Source organism: Tupaia chinensis, unplaced genomic scaffold (assembly GCF_000334495.1).
Source record: "Tupaia chinensis unplaced genomic scaffold, TupChi_1.0 Scaffold146837_1, whole genome shotgun sequence".
Lineage (NCBI taxonomy): Eukaryota > Metazoa > Chordata > Mammalia > Scandentia > Tupaiidae > Tupaia > Tupaia belangeri.
The window spans coordinates 2,358,970-2,381,468 of record NW_006206691.1 but is presented as its reverse complement, the minus strand read 5'-3'; the positions used below and the strand labels follow the sequence as shown (position 1 = coordinate 2,381,468).

At 39.6% G+C, this 22,499-nt stretch overlaps 1 protein-coding gene and 1 pseudogene across 2 annotated transcripts in view; both read right to left on the bottom strand.

The window, feature by feature from the left end:
* The window catches only part of CTNNA2 (catenin alpha 2), a 917,008-nt gene that overhangs the window by 371,275 nt on the left and 523,234 nt on the right, over window positions 1–22,499 (bottom strand). The gene's annotated exons all lie outside the window — the stretch shown is intronic.
* On the bottom strand, window positions 17,735–17,856 carry LOC114006292 (uncharacterized; annotated as a pseudogene).

Sequence of the window (22,499 nt, the reverse complement as noted above, 5' to 3'; positions counted from 1 at the left end):
GAGCGGTGGCCCTGAGGGGTAGGCAGAACAGGAGACCACGGGGGAAGGCACATACTCCTCTCTGGCAGTTTCAGTGCAAGTCTTAATTACAATGCTACTGGAGGGGGAAATTGTGTTATAAATGCCATTACAAACACGGTCTGATTGCAGAAATCTTTTCATCTAAAAACTAATTAAACCATTATTTCCTTCCAGATTACAATGGTAAATGTAAGTTTTTCATTTATGAAAACAGTTATACAATCTTATGTTCCTTATATTTAGAGTTTATTTTTTTTTTTCAAAAGTATCTACAGGCCAAAATGATGTTGGAAATTAGAAACATTATGAAGATAACAGAGATTTAAAAAATAAAACACGCATTGACACAATGGTGATGCAGACAAAAGATACAGTGGAATAGCTTTGCTAACATGTGCAAATATAATGAGCTCAATCATTTTGGTAAGCACATTTAAAAAATCATATACAAACTAATTGAAACAAATAAACAAAAACTATTGGCTAATTTAACCCCACAACCAGGCCCACCCAGATTATTTCATGACTACTAAAATACAAGTTCTAAGATGGCAAAAGGTTCTACTTTATTCAGGGCCATGTCAGCATGTAAACAGTGGGCTCTTGGCTTTTACTATCTGTCTGGGTGGAAAGAAATCTTCGCCCAAATGGCTTTAAAGTGGTCTCTTGAAATTCACATTAGAAACAATTGGAGGTGCCAACAGGTGGCGTAGTGGTTAAGGTACTGGACTTCCACATGGCTGACTGTGGTTCAAGTCCTGGAACTGGTGGCTTGAAACATGTCAGATGCGTGTGTGTGCATGCCCAAAATCTCAAGAGGAAAATGGAGAAGGGATTGCAGCATGGTCATCCTCCCTGGAGATGATTTCTTCCTTTCTCTCGGTCTCTTGTCTCTCCAGTGAGCATATGTCCCCTATATGTCCCCTATAGCAAAAACTTCTTTAAAATAAGAAAGAAAGAATTGGATAGTCGAGTGAGTTGAAATGCACAGGCTTTATTTGAACTATTTCCTGTGCATAGTGATAACAGAGTATTAATTTTTAAATAGAAATGATAATGATGATGACAACAATCCAAAATGGATGTCATTTCCAATTACAAGAGAATGGGAACAAGCTAAAGGTCATGTATACCGATTAAAAGAAAGCAATGATGTTATAAGGAGCCTAAAACCCACAGATGACTCTGGATTACAGTGTTAGAGCACGTTCAAGCCAATGCTGCTAAATCGAGCTGTTACCATTGCACTTAACCCCATCACCAATCATAAACCTGCTCACCCCTCCAGAGCAGAGCCATACATCAAGAGAATCTTTCATTTGCTTTGAAAAGATAAAACACTTTCTGCTTTAAGAAAAGGCTGATAGACTAAATTCCGCACAGTTGAAGCAGGGGTGATTATAAAAGGCTTATTTGCTTAACAAAAGGATTCTCTAAAGGCTTATTTTATACAGTGAGCTCCTCTAATGACTTTAAGTGTTTATTTACAGATCATCAATTAAGTGGGATGTGGGGGGAAGAGAATAGGGAGGGGACTTCGGAGGAGAGATCCTTAAATCAAGTAAATTACTGACAAGTGAGGATCCATCAGATAACAAAATACTGATTTCTCTCAAATATATTTAGTAAAGAAGTCCATAGGAAACTTACTTTTTGAAAACAAAAACTGATCTTACACTATATTTTTAGGAACATCTAAAACAAGGCAAAGAATTTATGTTTAATATTTTCAACCTTCACCATCTTCTTTTTCATAAACTGTTCCAACAAAGAGAGAAAAGAGAGCATTGTGTCACAAAAGCTTTCATTTGAAAAAAAATTGACCCTTCCTATTGAACTCTGAAGAAGTGATCAGATAGATATGATTTATAAAACATGGCATCAAAAGTTTATTTTCTAAAGTCTTTTCTCCCAGGGAGTCATAGGCAAAACAGCAAGACAGGAGAACAGCTATTTTTAGAAATCTCAATGGTACAGCTTTCTCCTGAGGCAAAACTTAAATCAGATAAGGGTCTCCTAGGACCTGAAAGGAAGGAAACCACCCACTTACTGTATTCAACTCAATCCTCCCCACACAAACTCAATTTTAGAAACAGAACTAGAAAACATGTTATGGAATATTTAAGGATGACACACTGCAGTAAACGCGAGGAACCACATTTCAACAACTGTTAGAGGCTATTACCACTCCCGTGGCATGCAAGAAAATTAGCTGTAATTCGGCAAGCGACACAAGCATAGCACAGCTATGGGAATTGAGCAGACACTTAATTAATGGTGTTGGGAGAAGGGAAATGGGATTAATGAATGGTTGATATAAATTCCATTTTGCTATTGGGTTAATCACTGGTCTCATGAAAATTTATTTCCTGGATAAGATTTATAACAGAGATTTTAAATATTTTATCCAATTCTGAATAATTTCTAACTTGCAGTGTAATTTCCAGAATCATACTAGTCACATAATTTACTGGAGTGTATATGTATTACCTATGGCATGCACCATCACCCTTACCATGTCACGGGACTCAGTTCTAAGCCCAGAACTTCTCTTACACGTAGGGGAGGATAATTTTGATTTGATATGTTTATATAATTTAGTTCCCACCAGTGATTCAGTAACAAGGCGATGAATTTGGTGTCTAAACAACATTTCATCTTAGCTCTTGCTCAGCCACTGGAGTTCTTACTGAGCATGACTTTACTAGAGGGTGCTGCTAAAGGCACTTTTTAAAAGTTTATTTTATTGATGATAGAGTGCATGTCCACATGCAAGAGAGAAAGAAAAAGTACCCAACTGCACCAGTTGGACTCCTGAACCTGGTGGCTTATTCTAATTTTCCTTTCTTTCAAATTAAAAATAATAACAATTAATAAAATTAAATAATTATTTATATAAAAATTAAAAAGATGAAGGAATCCTCAATAGGGTCTTGTCACTCTGTGATTTTCTTCCCAGCTCTCCTGCTCGGCAGGATCCTGAGCGCCCCGGCTAGCCCAGTGTGTTCCAGGGCACCCGGGTTATCAGCACCTGCTGTGGACATTGTGACTTCCAGCACTATAGTTCAGAATCTTACTTAAGCCTGAGCCACTGAAGGCTGAACCAAGAGATTCTTGAGATTCTTTGACTATCATTTTAATTCTTCTTTTTTTTAATAGAGATTTTTGCTATAGGGTGTGTGCTTGCTGGAGAAACAGAGAGAGATAGAGAGACAGAAAGAGAGAAATCACTCCCAGGGGGCATGGCCATGCTGCAATATCTTCTCCTCCATTCTCCTCTGGGGATTCTGACAATGCACACACATGCACCCAGCTCAAGCTGCTAGGTCTGGGACTCAAACCGCGGTCGACTACGTGGGAGTCCAGTGACATAACCTTTACACCATCTGCTGGTCCCCATTGTAATTCTTAAACTTAGCATTGTCATGGAGCCATATTTAGTTATCTTGTCTTTGCTCATATTTTATCCCATGATATGTCAAATTATGCAATCCATGTAATTCTAGATTCATGAATGACATTTTTTTTTCTTTTAAAGATTTTTTTAAGGAATAATTTACCAAGACATAAAACATTTCTTTGCTTGTTTTTTATCATGTCTAAACTCTTTTCTGGTATTTGTATTGATTTGGTTTTGTACTGAAATATATTTACAATATTTTGTTGACCAAAATAATTACTTAGGATATAGCTCTTTAAAAATAGTTTCTGAAAAAAATATTACTATATCTTGGTGATTTTCTTAATGTAGATTAAATCACCTTTGAGTTTACTGTGACATTTAGTTTTAATAACAAAATGGAACTAGTATATACTGATAAGAAGGGAACTGGTGGACAGTATTTATAAAAACTAGTGCTTACGGGTAAGACACACAGAAATTAAATTGTCAACCCCAACAGATAAAGGTAGCATTGACATTTTTGTTGTAAAAAAAGTTGTTGGCCTAGGACCAGCACATAGTATAATGTTTTGTCACTGGGCTTTCACGTAGTCGACCATGGTTTGAATCCCAGACCTGGCAGCTCAAAACTCATGCTTGGTGCATGTGTGTACATGCCCAAAATTCCCAAGAGAAGAAGGGATTGCAGCATGGTCATCCCCCTGGGGGTGGGGGGTGATGTCTTGCTTTCTCTGTCTCTAGAGTGAGCATAAGCACCCTATAGCAAAAATCTCTCTTAAAAAAAAAAAAGTTTCTTGGCCTTACAGAAAAACTCTTTTAAAAATATAAGTTATCATTTAAATATTAGATTAGCTGCTTGCACTTACTAGCCAATAAAAATAGGTTAATTTCAATATCTAAAAGGACAAGTTTTGTACTGTTCCTCTATTTAAGCACTGTGTGAAGTGAAATAATTGTTACTGGTGTTATTACTTGTACAGATGAGGTAACAGATTCAGGGAGACTGAATGACTTCTTAAAAGTGTGTAAAAATAAATACATGCCAAAAAAATAATTATCCCTGTTTCAAATAAGGAAAGAGACCCTTCTCCCTGCTCCCATCTCTTACATTGACTTTAGAAAACTTAAAACTGTAAATTATTTTTTTGTCTCTTTGAAATATAAATTAATCTTTTTAAAGGCTAAAGAAGCCTCCTGCTATCTTGATAATCCAGGAGTATCTTTCTCAGTGACCCAGGAACTATTTTTTTTTTAAGTTTTTGCTATAGGGTGCGTGCACTCGCCAGACAGAGAGAGAGAGAGAGAGAGAGAAAGCGAGAAATCACCCCCCAGGGGGGATGGTCACGCTGCAATCCCTTCTCCTGCATTCTCCTCTCGGGATCTTGGGCATGCACGCAAACATGCCCGGCGTGAGTTTAAGCCACCGGGTCCAGGACACGAACCGCGGTCAACTCCGTGGGAGTCCAGTGACATAGCCATTAGCTAACTGCTGGTCCCTCCCAAGGAAGACTGCATCCTCACCTCGCAGTTCTGTGGGAGGGTAGGAGCCTACCTTCAGCGAGTTCTTCTTCCCAAGTTGCAGAGCACCTCATGTCATAAAAATACGTTATTTTGCCCTGTGACAAAGAGAGTGAGCGAACACAGCTGTTCACCCCAATTACCAAGGGAACTTAGGAGGACTATGGATGACACAGGGTGCTGTCAGGTTCTCTTATTTGAGCACGAGATATTGTGGACTTTTTTTTTTTTTAAGTATTTTTGCTATAGAGCACATGCACTCTCCAGAGAGACAGAGAGATAGAAAGTGAGAAATCACCCTCCAGGAGGAATAGTCACATTACTATCCCTTCTCCTCCACTCTCCTCTTGGGATTTTGGGCATGCACGCACATGCACCCAATGTGAGTTTCCAGCCAGTGGGACAGGGATTCGAACCACGGTTGGCTATGTGGGAATCTAGCTCCTTAACGTGTTGCTCCACCTGCTGGTCCCATTATAGTGTATCTTGAGAACATCTATAGAGTGAACTGCATCAGCTTGGCTATATTAAAAAGGTGACATTTCTTTTCATCTTTATAATCGCTTAGTGTGTTGTCTATATTACACATCACATTGTGATTTAATGCTTATTCAATAATATGACTATTTTCTTTCTCTTCTGCCTTTGTAGAAAGGTTTTTAGGGTTGGGAATAGATTTTGTTTTTAATTATGTTTTCCAACAGGTGACAGATACAATAAATAACAGAGATGAGATTCTGCCTGGGTCTCCGGAATCCATCTGTTACACCTCCTCGTACATCACAACTCCTAATCCTGGTGTATTCTAGTTGTGCCGATGTTATGTTATTGTTTTTTAAACGTCCTTGTTCAGAAAATGGCATGACTATGTAACCCAAATGGGAGTCACACTATTGCTGTGTGGTCTTAGAAATCAAAATAAGCCATTTCAGAGATTGCACCAGGATCATCTCCGCTTTATGAATGAGAACTACATCAGTTGTAGATACATATTCCCTGTACACCCATGCTAAATAGCTAAGATAACAGGATGGCCCAAGTTAGAGACAAGTAGAGTTACAGTTGCTTTATTGTACTTTTAACCAGTTCTTACTGTTCAGAAGTGTGTTAATATTTCTTTACATGGGCTCTAAAATACCTCTCGTGACTTACGCTGACTAATTCTCACTTTGGGTAATAAAGACTCATTCTCTCTTCAGGTTGATGTTCCATCTGCTAGAAAATCAATTTGGAACCTACACAAGTTAGTATTACACAGTTCTTAATATTATTACAGTTCTAATGGGGGAATGGAATAAAGAATTTTGATGCAATGTAGGCCAGTTGGGCCACAGAGAGTGAGGGGGACTCACTCATACGGTATTGATGAGCCCATCATTCTAGGGGCTACTCAGCTTTTGGCAAATCAGTTATTAAAAACCACTACAGTAAGCTCAGTAATAATTGATAATAAATAAATAGGCATCAATGGCAAGTGCCAATCAGACATTAGTAAGTACTTGTCAGTATATTCAAATTAGTATAGTCAGTACTAGTTTGACCCAGATGGACAGACTTCCAGTTATGCCTGTCGTGGGAAATCAGGTCAGAAGGCAAAAAATGAGAATGGCATCATTATAGATGAACTCTTAAGTTTTAAAAGGAAAACATCTGTAGACATCACATCTCTAATTGACTTGAACTTTGGCCCTGAAGGAGTGGTTTTCAAGCAGGGACAGGTACAAGCCCAACAGGCATATGTGAAGGCTGATCCTGGAGTATGCTGTCAGGATAGTTTTGGGGTCTGGGGCTTGTTTTTATTTTTAAATCTTTTCTTTTAACATTTATTTATTTAATACTTGTGATTTTTTTCAAGCCACTGGGTCTGGGACTCTAACCACTCAACTCTCTGGGAATTCAGTGCCAATGCCACAGCCCCACGTCACCTGCCAGCCCCTAGCAGGATAGCTTTCAGGGACCAATTCCCCCATCCTGAAAGTCCTTATGTCTTGTAACTATAAGTCTGAGATGCTGCTGTGCTTGAAGTTGTCCCTTCTCTTTCATTTTCCTTCTTACCAATCCCACATTTTATAAAAGGCTCAATTTTTTTTTTGAGAGGTTTTTGCTATAGGGCGCGTGCGTTCGCCAGAAAGACAGAGAGAGACAGAGAGATAGAAAGCGAGAAATCACCCCCCTGGGAGGAATGGCCATGCCGCAATCCCTTCTCGGTATCTTGGGCACACACTCACACTCGCCCGGCGTGAGTTTAAGCCACCAGGTCTGGGACTCGAACCATGGTCGACTACATGGGAGTCCAGCGACACAGCCATTACACTAACTGCTAGTCCTAAAAGGCTCAATTTTAACCTATTCTACTGACGTTTACTGTTCTGAGATGTAAGGAACTCTGGAGTGCTATAAAAAGAGACAAATGAACAACTGCCTTTTTTTTGTTTTCTTTTTCTAAGAGAGATTTTTGCTATAGGGTGCATGCGCTTACTGGAGAGACAGAGAGATAAAGTGAGAAATTAGCCCTCGGGGGGTGGGAGCTATGACACACTACAATCCCTTCTCCTCCATTCTTCTCTTGAGATTTTGGGCATGCATGCACACATGCCCAGAGTGAGTTCCAGGCCATCAGGTCTGGGACTTGAACTGCAGTCAACTTCATGGGAGTCCAGTGACGTAACCTTTATGCCATCTGCTGGTCCCATGGACACTGTAAATCAAAGTGCCATAATTGCCTCCTCCATCTCTCTAAAACATATATTCTGAAGAAATATACTTTGTTTTCTAATTATTTGTCAGAAGTTACACTGCTATTTTGATCAAGTGTGTATTAATTATTAAAATAATAGGTTAAATTTAGGATGAACGTTTTAGCAGGTATAACATATGGTTCAACAGAAAACTATTAAGGATCAGTTAAAACATTTTGTCTCTCTACCTGCTCCAAAAACATCAAATACCTAGGAATTCATTTTGTAAATGACATTTAAGAGCACCACATTAAAAACTCTAAGATTTTGCTAAGAGGAATTGAAGATGTAAATACATGCAGAGATATATGATAATCACAGAAAAGAAGATTTAATTTCATTAAGATGTCAGTTCTCCACAAATTTATCTACCGATTGAATGTGATCCCAGTTAAAATAGTGGCAGCTTATATTTTTTCGTAGACATTAACCATCTTATTCTAAATATATATATGGAATACAAGGAAATAGAAGAACCAAAATTATCTTCAAGAATAATAAAGTTGCGAGACTCACTTTACCACATTTCATGACATCTTATAAAACTACAGTAATTAAGAGTGTCATTGGCATAAATATAAACAAAAATGTCAATAGACCCAAGTATAGTCCAGAAGCTGACTTACACACAGTCACTTTATTTTTAATAATGGCATCAATGCAAGTGTATACAGAAGGAAGGTTTTTTTGTTTTTTTCTATAAGTGAACCTTAAATAACTGAAAGTTAAGAAAAATCAATACAAAGTTTCAAGTTAAAAATATATTGCCTTAGTATCTTCTCCTGTAATAGGACAGAAGGGGAATCCTAAGGCAAAGAGAAAAAGGAATAAAGCAGCATTTGGAGATGTTATAAAAGAACATATTTAGATTATTTTAATGTATGACAGTGATATTTCTGTAAATATATATAAATACATATATATATTTTAGAGAGAGGTTTTTGCAATAGGGCATGTGTGCTTGCTGGAGAGACAGAAAGCAAAAAAAATCACCCTCTGGGGGGGATAGCCACGCTGCAGTCCCTTCTCCTCCATTTTCCTCTCAGGATTTAGAACATGCACACATGCTCGGCATGAATTTTAAACCACCGGGTCAGGGGCTTGAACCGCTAATGACTACATGGGAGTCCAGTGATATAACCATTATGCCATCTGCTGGTTTCCCATCAGATATATTTATAAAGAGTGATGTAAGAATTTTATTTTATAATGTCGACATACACAATGTACTATGGGATAGTTGAGAAAGTCATGGCCCATTTTTACATAGAAAAATACATCATGCCTTTCCCTTTGATGTAATAGTACTTGCATTCTTTGCAAATGATTAGATTTAGAATGAAACTTTTTAAAAAAATAAATATTTTATTTGACTTTATTTATTTTAATTTGACCAGAGAGGGCCAGTGTGGGAGAGAGAGAGCCAGAGAGCCAGAGCGAGAGAGAGAGAGAGGAAAAGTGAGAAAGCAAGCTACCAAGTCTGGGACTCGAACCAGGTCAACCATGTGGGAGTCCTGCACCTTAACCACCATACCACCTGTGACCCCTAGGATGAAACTTTTAAAAATTAGATTTAAGTGGAAACATTTTAACTATATACTAAAAGATATACAAAGAAAGAGATACTTTTTCAAAAATTCTTTAGGGATGCACAAACTAAGCAAAAAAGTAGAGGACTGCTGATGTAGTCCTCAAGCACATAAATATATGATTATATTATTTACTTAACAAACATATTTTGAGTATCTATTACATGCCAGACACTGCACACAGTTGCAATACTAGCAAGCAATAGTTAATGATCATTGAATGCTTTCTTTTTTTAATCTTATTTTAAATTTATTTATTTTACATTCATTCACTGAACATCATCACAGCATGCAAAATTTTCCATTTCTTGTTTCATATATATATATATATATACACACATACCAAACCCGTATTTTTCACCCTGTGCCAATTCCCACCCTGTTCCCACATTGTCTTTGGTATCTACAGTTGCTTTCCATTCCTTTTCTCTTCTCCCCGCCCCAGATTTTTTAAATTTCATTTTCTTTTATACATTCAGTCCCATTATTTGGCTTACAAAATGGATATTTCAACAGGTGAACATTTCTCCCTAGTACAGTTGATAAAACTATAAAATATCTTCAACAGATAATACCACATTTCTTTGTGCCATTAATGCTTTGCCTTCCTATTTTTCTTCTAAATGTCCTTCCTCAGACCCTCCTCTTTCACACACACTATATCTGGTATTTACATCTATATACTGTGTTTCTATATTTTTTGATCATTGAATGCTTTCTATGTGCCAGACATTGTCCTAAGTTTTTTTTGTGTGTGTGTTTTTGGGTTTTTTTGAGAAGTTTTTGCTATAGGGCACGTTAGCTCACCAGAAACAGAGAGACAGAGAGACAGAAAGTGAGAAATCACCCCCCAGGGGGATGGCCACGCCACAATCCCTTCTCCTCCATTCTCCGCTTGGGATCTTGGGCACGCATGCACATGCTTCCGGCGTGAGTTTAAGCCACTGGTTCCAGGACTCGAACAGCGGTTGACTACATGGGAGTCCAGAGACATAGCCATTACGCCAACTGCTGGTCCCTGTCCTAAGTATTTTGTAATCATTAGCTGAACTCCTTTTCACATTGTCCCTAGGAAACAAGTACTCACAGTATCCTCACTTCACAGATAACAAAACTAAGGCAGGGGGAAAGCTAAGGGTGTTGCCACAGTTCACAAAATTAAGGAATGACCAAGGAAGACACAGTTTCTGCCCCGAAAGTGTCTACATTCATGAAGATTAGGTATGAGACAGCTCATTTATCTTTCTGCCTGGGTGTCCTGTGAAGAGATAAGCTTCACTTCTGCCCTCCCATGTCCTGGGGGTACCTAGTATTACCAAGTGTCAGGAAGAAATTCAACTTTAGAGATGGCATCTCTTAGCAGTGTCCTGGGTCCATCAGTAGCTGCTGACAAGACATGGAGGTATCTGATAGCTTACCTCTGTGAGTCTAATGTGTTATACATTTTGCCCAATACTTGAGACCAGGACAACCCAGCTCTTCCTTCTGTTCTTACTGCCTGTGTACCAAATGGATAGATTTCACTAGAATGTTAGTGCCTCTCTGTCCTCAGTATGCAGGCATAAAGCAATTAGAGGACTCTGAGATCTCCTTTATTCCTGTATTTTACCATCACATCTCCTGGTTCCACTTGGAGTCAGGGAAGAGGGAAGAAGAATTGGCTCGATTCTTCTATCTTGCAGAGGGACAAAAGAAGCAAAGTGAAACAAATCCAAAAAGGGCAAACTATTACATAATAGACATAATAGAGTTACTAAAGATAAACGGGATCTCCACTATAGCACAGTGATTATTTTTTTTAATAATTATTTTATTTTAATTTTATTCATCATTATCATTTTTTTAGTTTGACCAGAGAGCAACAGAGACAGAGGGAAAGGGAGAAAGCAAGCCACTAGGTCCAGGACTCGAACCACGGTCAACCCTGTGGGAGCCTAGCACCCCAACCACCTTACCACCTGCCGGTCCCGACAGTGATGATTTTGAAGAGTGAAATGGGTGAGTCCTGTTTACACAGGCCCCCCAGCTTTGTGCCAGCTCTATGACAGGCACTGGGAAAGAGAAGGATATAAGTAAGATTTCCTGCCCTTTGGGGACAAAGAGAAGGGGCAATGCGAACACAAATTCCAAATACAGAGAGGCTGTGAGAATGTTGAAACTTATGTACAGAACCTTCTTGCCTTCCTTTCTTTCCTTTGGAACATTATTTTCCTGCCTTTTTTGTCCCCTATGAGCTACTCCTAATGCCTACTGGCAAACCTTTAGCTACTCCTAATGTCTAAAGGAAAACCTTTAGTGGTCTGTGTTGATAAAAGGATGCCATGGATTAAGTAAAGGAAAACTACAATGCTCTAACATAGCCATCAATTGGCCCTTCACTGTGCCATAATTTGAGCACTCCCCAAAGAATGAGCATGACTTCTGGTTGGTGCCGGCTGTGGGTGGTCAGCCTGCCTAGAGTTAACACTCCTGGCTATCATTCGTCACCCGTATTGTTCAGTGATCTCGATTCAGTCTACACATATGAAATGCCTTTTTAAAAAGTTTACGTTAGTTTATTTTTCCATGAGACAGAGACAGAGACAGAAAGAGAGACAGGCACCCTACTCCACCGTAACCTCAGGTGGCCTAGATTATATGCATGTGCACGTGTACCCAGTGTGTTTAGGAAGGTCCCAGGACATGAACCCAGGACCTTTCCCAAGCGGGTCCATTTCCATTACCGCTGCATTACTGCCTTGCTCTATTAAATGCCGTTTTTGACTTCTTGTTATACCTCTAGTCTTTCTAAGAAATGCAAAGCATTTGCCTAATTTATTGAATATTCAACACCCAAAAGCATTTTGGTGCAGCCATACATCAGTACTTGGCTGAGTGTTCCCAACCTAGTTGGGAAGACAAAATAAATAGATTAATTAATTAGTTAATTAATTTTGAAAAATGCCCAGAGCTTTCCTAATACAGATGATTTGTAAGTGCTGAATGAACAGTACCCACGGAAATAAATGCTTTGTGAGTTCCTGGATGATGAGATGAATGACAGGGGGAGTGGTCCAAGAAGACTTTGTCAGGGATGTGGACTCCAGCTAAGCACATTTTAATGAATGTTCCCCTAGCCCCTTTCTATTTTCATCCTTGACAGTCTTGTGGCAGTTCTTTCCCACCCTCTGGAATCCCCAGCCTTAGGATCTTCTCTGTCGACAGTGCATCTCCATACCCCCATCACCAGGACAGTGTCTGTTCCATCAATGGGTGCAAAACAAACTTCTATGGAAGGTGAGTAGCTCAGGATGTCTGAGCTGAGAGAAATCGTGGGAGCCACTCATTGTATGACTGAGGTTCAGAGGGGCTAAGAGAGTGCTCACTCCTGTAGGATACCACCTACGGGAGTAGCAGGTGGAATCTCAGTAGACTGGAGTCCCTAGGGACCTGACTCCAGGCACAGTGATGCTTCCACCATGTCTTGCTACCCCTGTTTCTGTTCACACCAAATACAGATTCCATTTTCTGTCCAGGAGTCACCTTTGCACCAATATGAGGCTAAATCCATTTACCTGGCTTTTGGCTTCTACAGTGAGTCAACTCCTTTTATCACTAACCAGTGGCCAAAGCTATTTTAGAGAAGAAAATCAGACCCAGCAGGCATGTTCCCTATCTTATTGCTCTGCAGGCTGTTCTGCAGAGAGAGAAAAGAAGCAAAGTGAAACAAAAGCCAAAAAGGGCCAAACTATTACATAATTGACATAACAGTGTTACTAAGGATAAAGAAGCCTCCAGTGGAGGACAGTGATTATTTTGTAGAGCAAAATGGATGAGCTAAAAAAATTGAACCTTTCTGTGGGGGAAAAAAAAATGAACAATATGACTGTACTAGTTACCCATTATTATGGGCCATGGAAGGCAAATATTCACTTTCTTGGGTGTCATTTATTTTAACTTTGGGACAGTAAAACTTGTTCCACCTAATTAGAAATGCCAGTTTAATATTCATTGAAAACAAGGCATTCTTAATCAAATATGAGTTCAAAAAAGAAAGAAAGAAAACTGTTCAGGTCAGTCCTGTGGCTTAGTAGCTAAAGGAGTTGGATCCCGCATGGATGACTCCATAGTTCAAGTCCTGGACCTGGCACCTTGAAAAAAAAAAATACCAGACACGTGTGTGTGTATGCCCCAAATCCCAACAGGAAAGAGAAATGGAGGAGAAGGGATTGTTCTATAACCACAGCCCACTGGAAGATGCTTTCCCCCTCTCACACTCCCTCTCTTTTTTTGTCTGAAGACAGCATGGGAGGAGGGTAAGAGAAGGGGGAGAGTATGAGGAAATACATTAAGGAGAAAAATAGAAAGACAAGAAATATATGGGACGCAGACATGGATAACTATCTATTGATGATCACATGCATAATATCCTGAAGTGGACTAGTGTGAAGTGTATTCATGTTGGGTAAATTCACTTTACAAGTTAAGGGATATAGGCTGATTGACTGAATAAAATAAAATAAAATAAAATTTTAATAATAATAAAAGCACTCTCTGACTTACCAACAAAAAAAGAAAAGAACAGAAAAACAAGAAAAATGGAAAAATACACTCAGTGTTAAAAAAGTAAAAAAGTAAAGAGGTCTGTCATGTGAAAAGGAGCATCGCTGCTGCTAACTTAGGATGTTAAAACCACTCGAGTGACAATAGATGACTTGCCTGAGGCATGGTGACCAGTAGGATATAAGTCATGTTTTTCATGTTTGAATAGCATGTGTTCGGCAGCATGTAGCTAAAACCCAACAAAGAGCAGCTTTAAACATACGAAGCTTATTTTTCTCAGAGAGCAAGGTGTTCAGAAGATTGATCCAGGCTGGTACAGAGGCTCAAGGAATTTGGCATCTCTATCATCCTCAGAGTGCAGTAAAGGAATGGCTGAATCTCCAGACATTATGTCCATATTCCAGACAAGATGCAGAAAAGTAAAGAGCAAAATGAATGTGCTGAATTTTCATCAGGAAAACAATCTTCCAAAAGGCTTCTGCTTACATTTCATTGGCCAGATGTATGTCATTTGGCTACTCCTACCAGCAAGGAAGTTTAACTGACAAACTTTTTTTTTTTTAAGCTAAATACATTGCCAGGTGAGACAGTGCTATCAGTAAGGACAACAGAGAGAATGGATTTGTGGAAGGCATGTGGAAGTGTCTGCTACACTTCTCATTGACAAGTAGTGCCTAGCACAGAAACGGGGACACCCTAAACCCAGGCATGTGACCTTTCTCACATGGTTAATGACCCTGTCTAATCAGTGCTGGGACATCGGAAGGCAGACAAATAAACAGCATCAACGCTAGCATTAAGAGTTCTCTCTGTGCACTACTGAAAGCGTAGTTCCACCGCGAGCAGTGAAGAGCTGCTGAGAATTCAGATAATGTAGAGTGACCGTCAAGTCAACACAGGGAGAAAAGTTGAGTTTAAAGAAACACCTGAATTCTCGATTTACCTATATCCACCCAGAGCAGCACCCTCAGCTCAGCACCCCAGAGCTGATTGTTTTGTATATAATTGAAGTCCTCCAATAACAAGGGTTGTCCACACCTTCATGCCCAAAGTATGGGCCCAGGCCAGCAGCATCCACCCCTGAGTTTGAGAAGCACTGATCTAGACTTTACCATTGCTAGGAAATAACTTTATTTATTAGACAATCTCGCTTACATGCAACCTTGGAAATATATTTCTCTCTTAATTCTATGCATGTTCTAGGCATGTTCAAAGATTTAAACTCGAGAAATGCTTCTTTTCTAAAACTCCTCAAATACTCCTCATCTCTTTTGTTTTCACAATCTTCATGATCCTGGTGATTGTTTGTCTTTGGTCATACCTTTGCCCTCTTACATTCTGTCCCCAGAAATCCATACAACCCCTACTCTGTTCGCAGCCGTGAACCGCAGGCCATGTGACTCATAGTCTTTTCCACTTCTGCCCCCAGTGGGTGAGTGGTTTGGTCGTGATGGCACTGGACAGAAAGGCATTTCAAATCAAGCACCATAATTACCTCCTCCTCCTCTTCTCCTCGGCAAGAAACTCCCGTTTTCATCTACCCTCCCTCCTACATGTGCACTCCCTCCTGGAGTTCCATTCCCTGATAGTCTCCAGTCACGGCAGTTTAATTTCTGTTTCTTTCAATCAAGTGTTTGGATAGGAATACTCCTGAAGCTAGGTTTCCACAGGCAAAGAGGTATGGAGGAGATACGTGTTAAAAGCTTAGAAAAAGCTTTGGAACAGGCTCAGGTGTGAGTGTGTAACCGCTCCACTCAAACTCTCAGGGACTGCTCTTTGCAGGAGACACTCCGGTTCTGTCATTTACTCCATTTGTCCTGGCAACCACCCCCTCCTTTCTTGGTGTTACCCTATCTCTGGAAACCTGGAGCACAAAGCAACTGCATGGGGAATGAGATTCTTTCACGTTTAAGCAATTTCCTAAATTAGGCTCTTTTGGCAGCTGTACTAATTCAAGTCGCTGAGATATTATTTAGTACCGTGCTGCTCCAGGGCACTAAATAATGTCACATTTTCAAAGCATAATGCCATCAGAGTTTATAAAGCACTTTCACCTAGGTTCTCTCATTCCATCTTGGCAACTGCTCAGTGCAAAAGGTAGAAGTGGTGCGTAATCGTTGTTCTGTAATGATCTGGATGCCCTGTGATGAGCTCATGTAGTAAATACGTTAGAGACAGAGGTAAGTCTGGAGTCTGTCTCCTACCCATATTTTCAGACTTCTTCCCATTGGGTCTGAAAGAAAAAAGAACTCCAATAAGAAACATGTGATCTTGGTGTTTAGCTATTTCAAATGTGGAGTTATTCAATACAACTGGATATACCACAGCCCAATACTTGCGGACTATCCTAAAAAGAAAAAAAACAATTAACAACAGTCTGACCGGAGCAGTATATCCAGTATTTGGTAAAGAAAGACAAGCGCACTTTTAGCACACCCCTGTCAAACTACCATATAATTCCATTTACATAACAGTACCAGTTGTTGGATGTGTATCCAGCCCTCTATTGCCGTGGCTGAAGTTCGTCCCTTATTTCTTGAAAATCAGCACCTCTCCCTAAGTACTTTATTTTGTTACTTAGGGAGCTGGAGAATCTAAATGAAGAATGAGGAGAAATGCTAGAGATCGATGAACAACATGACTCTGGCCACGATAAAAATGGTCTAGAACCTAAGCATTGTGGTAGTACAAAATTAACTAGCATTTGGGGATGGGGGTGGGGTGGGGTGGGGTGGGGACACAAACTCACAGTTGAACCTCTTGACCATTCATTTAATAAAGTTTACCTATCCTGGCACTGATACATGTACTATCCTAATAAAAGCAGTGAATTACTTCCCCAAGGGAACGCATCTGCTAGAATCTTAAAAAAAAAAAAAAAAGTCAACTCTCGACCTGCTATCATTTGTGGGAAATTACAGTGGAGAAACCTATATCGTAGGAAGAAGTTTAAAATATCCCCACTGCCTGGTATTACACTCAATATCAACTGAAGATTCATTTGTCCTACAATATACTCAAATAAACAGCCTAATTAGAAGAAACACATAGCTCTCCTGAGATCCTTACAGTACTTATTAACTATCATTTCAAGAAATGGCATCTTTCCATAACCTATTAAATAATGAATCACAGCACTATCCACTAAATACATGAAGTAATCAACTAAGAGAAGATCTTTTGGGGACAAAAATAACATCTCTTTACAATTGTTTTAAGACAAAATGTATACCCAGTGCCGTTTTTGCTGAAGGAATGACCGATTAAAATATTTTCCTACATGCACAGTTAAGGTTAAGTTCAAGTTTGCAGAGCCCTGGATTGCCAAATGTCAGACCCAATTGCTGCAGTTGGCCAGTAGTCCAGTGACCAGTAGAGCTGAGTTTACATTTAGATGTGTAATCGGTTGGGCACATACAGATTACATGGCAGAGCAGACCTCTGGCAAAGGCACTGTCAGTATTTATTGTAGGATTTCACTAGCCTCAGGCACATAAAATGGTTCATTGGTAGACCTCAGCTCTCTTGGTAGATACAATACATTGATCAGCTTGCAGCACTTGCTCATTTTTATTGTTTCTATTATTATTAATAATGTTACATTACTATTATTATCATTGGCCTGAAAGTTTTCAGATTTGCTCAGCCTCGATTTATTCACATCGGAAAAATTACTTAAAAATGACACATCTTGGGACCAGCAGATGGTATTATGGCTATGTCACTAGACTCCCATGTAGCCGACAACGACAGTTTGAGTCCCTGACCCGGTGGCTTAAACTCACACCAGGCGCGTGTGCATGCGTGCCCAAGATCTCGAGAGGAGAGTGGAGGAGATGGGATTGTGGTGTGGCCATCCCCCTCAGGGGGGTGATTTCTCGCTTTCTGTCTCTCTGTCTCTCTCTTTCTGGTGAGCACATGCACCTGATAGCAAAAACCAAAAAAATCAAACATAGAAAAAAAAAAAAGACACATCTTTTCCAATTAGCAATAATCGCGCCTCGGATAAACCTCATTGGCTATGATACTGCCACTGCGCAAAGCTAGAGACACATCTTTTTGAAGACTAATTTTTCTCTCAAAAGTCGGCTCTCCATATAGCAGACTTTGGAAAACAAAGACCTTGATTCCAAAATTCTCCTTTGCAATAGGGAATATTCCACATAGATCAGGGTTTCAATCTGGGAAGCAGGCATGAATGAATAAAAATTAAAAATCCTGATACAGGAAATTTCCTCTGTGTCCCCTCGAATATAGCAAACGAACAGGAGTTGTCGGCTCTCCTCAGCTATTAATGTGCTGATATTGATTGAGTGATCAATTAAGTAAGTGCCTAGGACAAAGCAAGTGATATATTTAAATACTGACATCAAAATGAGAAAGAACAAGAATCATTGAGAAACAATGAAATTAGTCCAGAATGATAAACTAGAGTACTGAATCTGGCCAAGGTATCATACCTGTTTTAAAGAAAAATGAAAGCAACCCTCACACCAAGATTTTAGTTATTTTCAAAGTAATGCAGCAATTCCCAAATGTGAAATTAACGCCCCTCTGCTTACCCCCCATGCATGTTAAAGCAAATTAAATTTCATGCCAAATCACCCAGGCAGTTAGCGAGCAGCACAATTTCAATCTGTAGGATTTAAACTGATTGCTCTAAAAATATAATTCACCAATCGGGCAGCATTGAAGTCAAATACAGTCTTTTTAAATCATTTCTCCTGACAAGTGGCCACTATGAACTACAGGTTGACTCATCATATGGAAATGAGGGATTTTATTCCCATCTGCAACCTGGACACAGCAGGAAATAATAAATTGATCTGGTGAAGGCATGGTGTCATTCCTTCACTATGAGTAAACATCATTATTTAGGCTCCATTGACCTGACAACATGCTTTTGAGTTCAAAAAGCTACTCTCACCTAGGAGGTCACCTTTGAGTCCCCCTTCTCATCAGATTTAACCGCATCTCCACTTGATTGTGTCTATGTGTGTGTATTTTGTTTTTAACCTGAATCTCCCTTGATATATATTCCTTTTATTATGTTTGCAATGGTTGTCTAAGGGTTTAAACAAAATGCATAGAACTGTTGGAGTACATCACAAGAAAGGCTACGGGTCCAACTCATTTGTTGTCTTCAGTTAGGTTATCTGTGGTTTTTCTTTAAACTCTGTATTAGGCTTTATTTGGAGTTTTTTTTCTAGAAGCAGAGCCATGTGAGAGTTTCGACTAAACTTATTTCCCCCTGTTTGGAAATGCACAAGTGTTCCGTTCATGCATCTAGAAAACTTCCATCATGCTTGAGGCTACTGTTAACATTTAAAGAAAGTCTTGAATTCCTGGATTTAAGAATGGAGTCATGGGGACCAGCAGTTAGCGTAATGGCTATGTCGCTGGACTCCCACGTAGTCGACAGCAGTTCACGTCCTGGACCCAGTGGCTTGGGACACACGCCCGTGTGCGTGAGTACCCAAGATCCCAGGAGGAGAATGGAGGAGAAGAGATTGTGGCGTGGCCATCCCCCCTGGGGGGTGATTTCTCGCTTTCTGTCTCTCTGTCTCTCTGTGTCTGGTGAGCACACACGCCCTATAGCAAAAACCTCTAAATAAATAAATAAATTAATTAATTAATTAATTAATTTAAAAACTTTATGGTGATAGGGCCAACAAATGGCATAGAGATTACATTGCTAGACTCCCACATGGCCAACCGTAGTTTGAGTCCTGAACCTGGTGGCTGGAAAATAATGCCAGGTGTGTGTGCGTGCATGCCCCAGGTCCCAGGAGGAGAATGGAACAGAAGGGATTGTAGCATGCACAACCCCGGATGGGTGATTTCTCACTTCCCTCTCACTGTCTCTGTCTCTGTTTCTCTCTCTCTGGCAAGCACAAATGCCCTAAGGTAAAAACTTCCTTAAACAAACAAACAAAAAAGCCTCACAGTGGAAAAAATATTCTCACATTATACATTACTACAGGGTATGGGCTTTAAGCCTTCCTTGGAAGGTTCAAGGAAGGAATGGGAGGATAACATTTATGTGATCAAGACAAGTTCTTCTTCTAAGTAGAATGATGAATGTCCTATGTGTCATTTCTTGTAGCAACTGTCTGGCACCCGATCTTCAACCTTAATATGTTTCCACATCTTGATAATTATTTTACAGGCACCATAAGAAATTTGCACAATTATAAGGAGGCATCTATCTAAATGATGATATAACTTTTAGAAATCGACTTTGGTTTCAGTGTAACGAATATGAATGCTACAATATAAGAAGCTTTACCATTTCAGTTGGAAATCTGTGTGAATGTTCTGAGCTGGAAAATGACTCAGTTGGCACTATTGGCATTTAGTGGGCAAGGCAAACAATTTCAGACTTTCTGTAGAACCCAAGTAGTCCCTCACGCTGAAAACTTACCCACTCAAAACACCGAAAGCACACTCCAACTCCTGACAGATTATAGCTCGAGGAGCACCCTCATCTTACTCTGTAGGTACATTTATAGCTAAATGATGCTTCTATAGAATTGAAGATCGATTCATACTCCATTGTGCTTTAAATATCCTCCTAGAATTCACTGCTGCTGCTAATTATTTCAGAAAATCTTTGACAAATATAGACTATATAAAAATAATCTATTTAGCTCCTACACTAGTCATTGCTGTTTCCAGTAAGTAGAGTTGAAAGAAAAGTTCCTAATTAAAAAATGATAATGACACAGAATGTCAATTCAAAGGGGGAAAGTGGGGGGAGAAAAAATGGACAGGACAGAGGGTAGAATGCAAAAATTAAATCAAGATGACGAGAAGGTGAAGAGAGAAGCAGCAGAAGCCAGAAGGAAATAAAGGAAAATTGAAGGGGGACACGAAAAGCAGAAACAAGTAGGGAGGTGGGAAGATCTCTGCTTCTGTAGATTTGGTTACCATGGTGACCATGAGGGGATGTGATGATTAGAACATGGGGCAAGAACTCACCTATTAGGATCTCCTTTGTTTCTTTCTTAGGCTTTCAGTATGAAGTTTAGAATCCTACATGATGCAAGACCCATCCCCAATAAAACAAATAAATAAGTAAATAAATAAAGAAAAAAGAAACAACAAATTAACAAAGCTGCCTCTTAGCTAACAGTCTCTCGGTGTGATGCTGCTGACATACTAATACAGCCCTCGGGAGCAAAATGTTTCCAAGTCAAGGTCCTTCTGAGATATACACAAATGCAATCTCAGAAAAGAATTCAAAAGAACAAGAAAAACAACCAGATGAAAGAATCTGCTTTTTTAGATAGAGCAATTTCAGTCCTCATCAGGCAATGAGAACAGGCAGGGACCACAGATGGCATGTTCTGGAAGCTCTCGTTTAACAAAGTCGCTGCTTCCCCAATTGATCCAAGTGCCTTTTATGGTGGGCTATGAAGTGGACACCAAAAATCCCAGCAAGCTAATCGGTGTGTCCTTTACATTGTGCCATCTGTTGCTTATATATTATCTGAAAGAAGCCTTTAGTATTTCTGATAGCAGCCCCCTTTCCTTTCTTCTCTTCGAGCTTGTCTTTCCTCTGTCCCTTCCCTCCATCTGAATAGAGCATCAGCTTTCAGGGAAGCCTCGGCCTCCTGCACATTCTTCCAAGCTACTCTATCCAGGATGCCTGAACGAACACCTCCAAACCCTGTTCTCAAACACCCTCATTCTTCTAACTGCTTTGTTTCTTTGTTTGGTACTATTTTAAACCAGAATCTCAGGGTATTCACTATCTTCATTCAGTGATGGTGAGTGGAATGACTTACATGAAATTTCAAAAGGTACATATTTCTATGTGTATAAGGGTACACACACACACACACACACACACACAATAAAAACTCACAGTTGCCTTTTCAAAAAGTTGCTGTTAATCATAAGCAGCTAAGAATTTTTTTTGGAATCAGCATGATGGCACAGAAAAGTATGGCCTTTAGTAATCAAGTAAAGCCCATTCAAATGCCAAATCCAAACCTTGCCTTTTCCAGTAACCAGCTGTGCAATTTAGGTAGTTATTGAACTTTTTGAAATTTTAGCTCTTGCTTCTTTGAGACAGGAACAACAAGTGCAGAGCCTTGTTGAAAACCTTAAATGACAGTCTTTACACCATACCATTCCCTTTTAAAGTATATTAGAAAATGGTGGGGACAGCAGGTGGTAAAGAAGTTAAGGCGTTGGCTCCCACATGACCAGCTGCGCTGTTCGAATCCCAGACCCAGTGGTTTGAGACTCACAGTAAGCACGTGTGCATGCATGCCCAGAATCCCAAGAGGGGGGACTGGTGGAGAAGAGATTGCCTAGCGGCCATGCACCCAGAGGGGTGACATCTCAGTTTCCCTCTCTCTCTCTCTGGCAAGTACAAGCATCCTATAATCAAACAAACAAAACAACTAAAGAAAAAAGTGTATTAGAAAATTAGATTCAATTATGAACATTTTTGACTATGCAAGGATAGCTATAGAAACCACAGGTAATCTGTCAACTTTTTAATAAACTAATGAAATGGAAAAAGCGGTAAAATAAAAAAGATGTGAACTTTCTCTTCTTTGGTGATTCAGAAGACAGCTAATATATAAGTACATAAAACACAAATGGAAATTTGTGACTGCTAGACTGCCAGGTAACCAGTGGAAAGTCTGTTTTTTTTTTTTTTTTTTGGAGAGT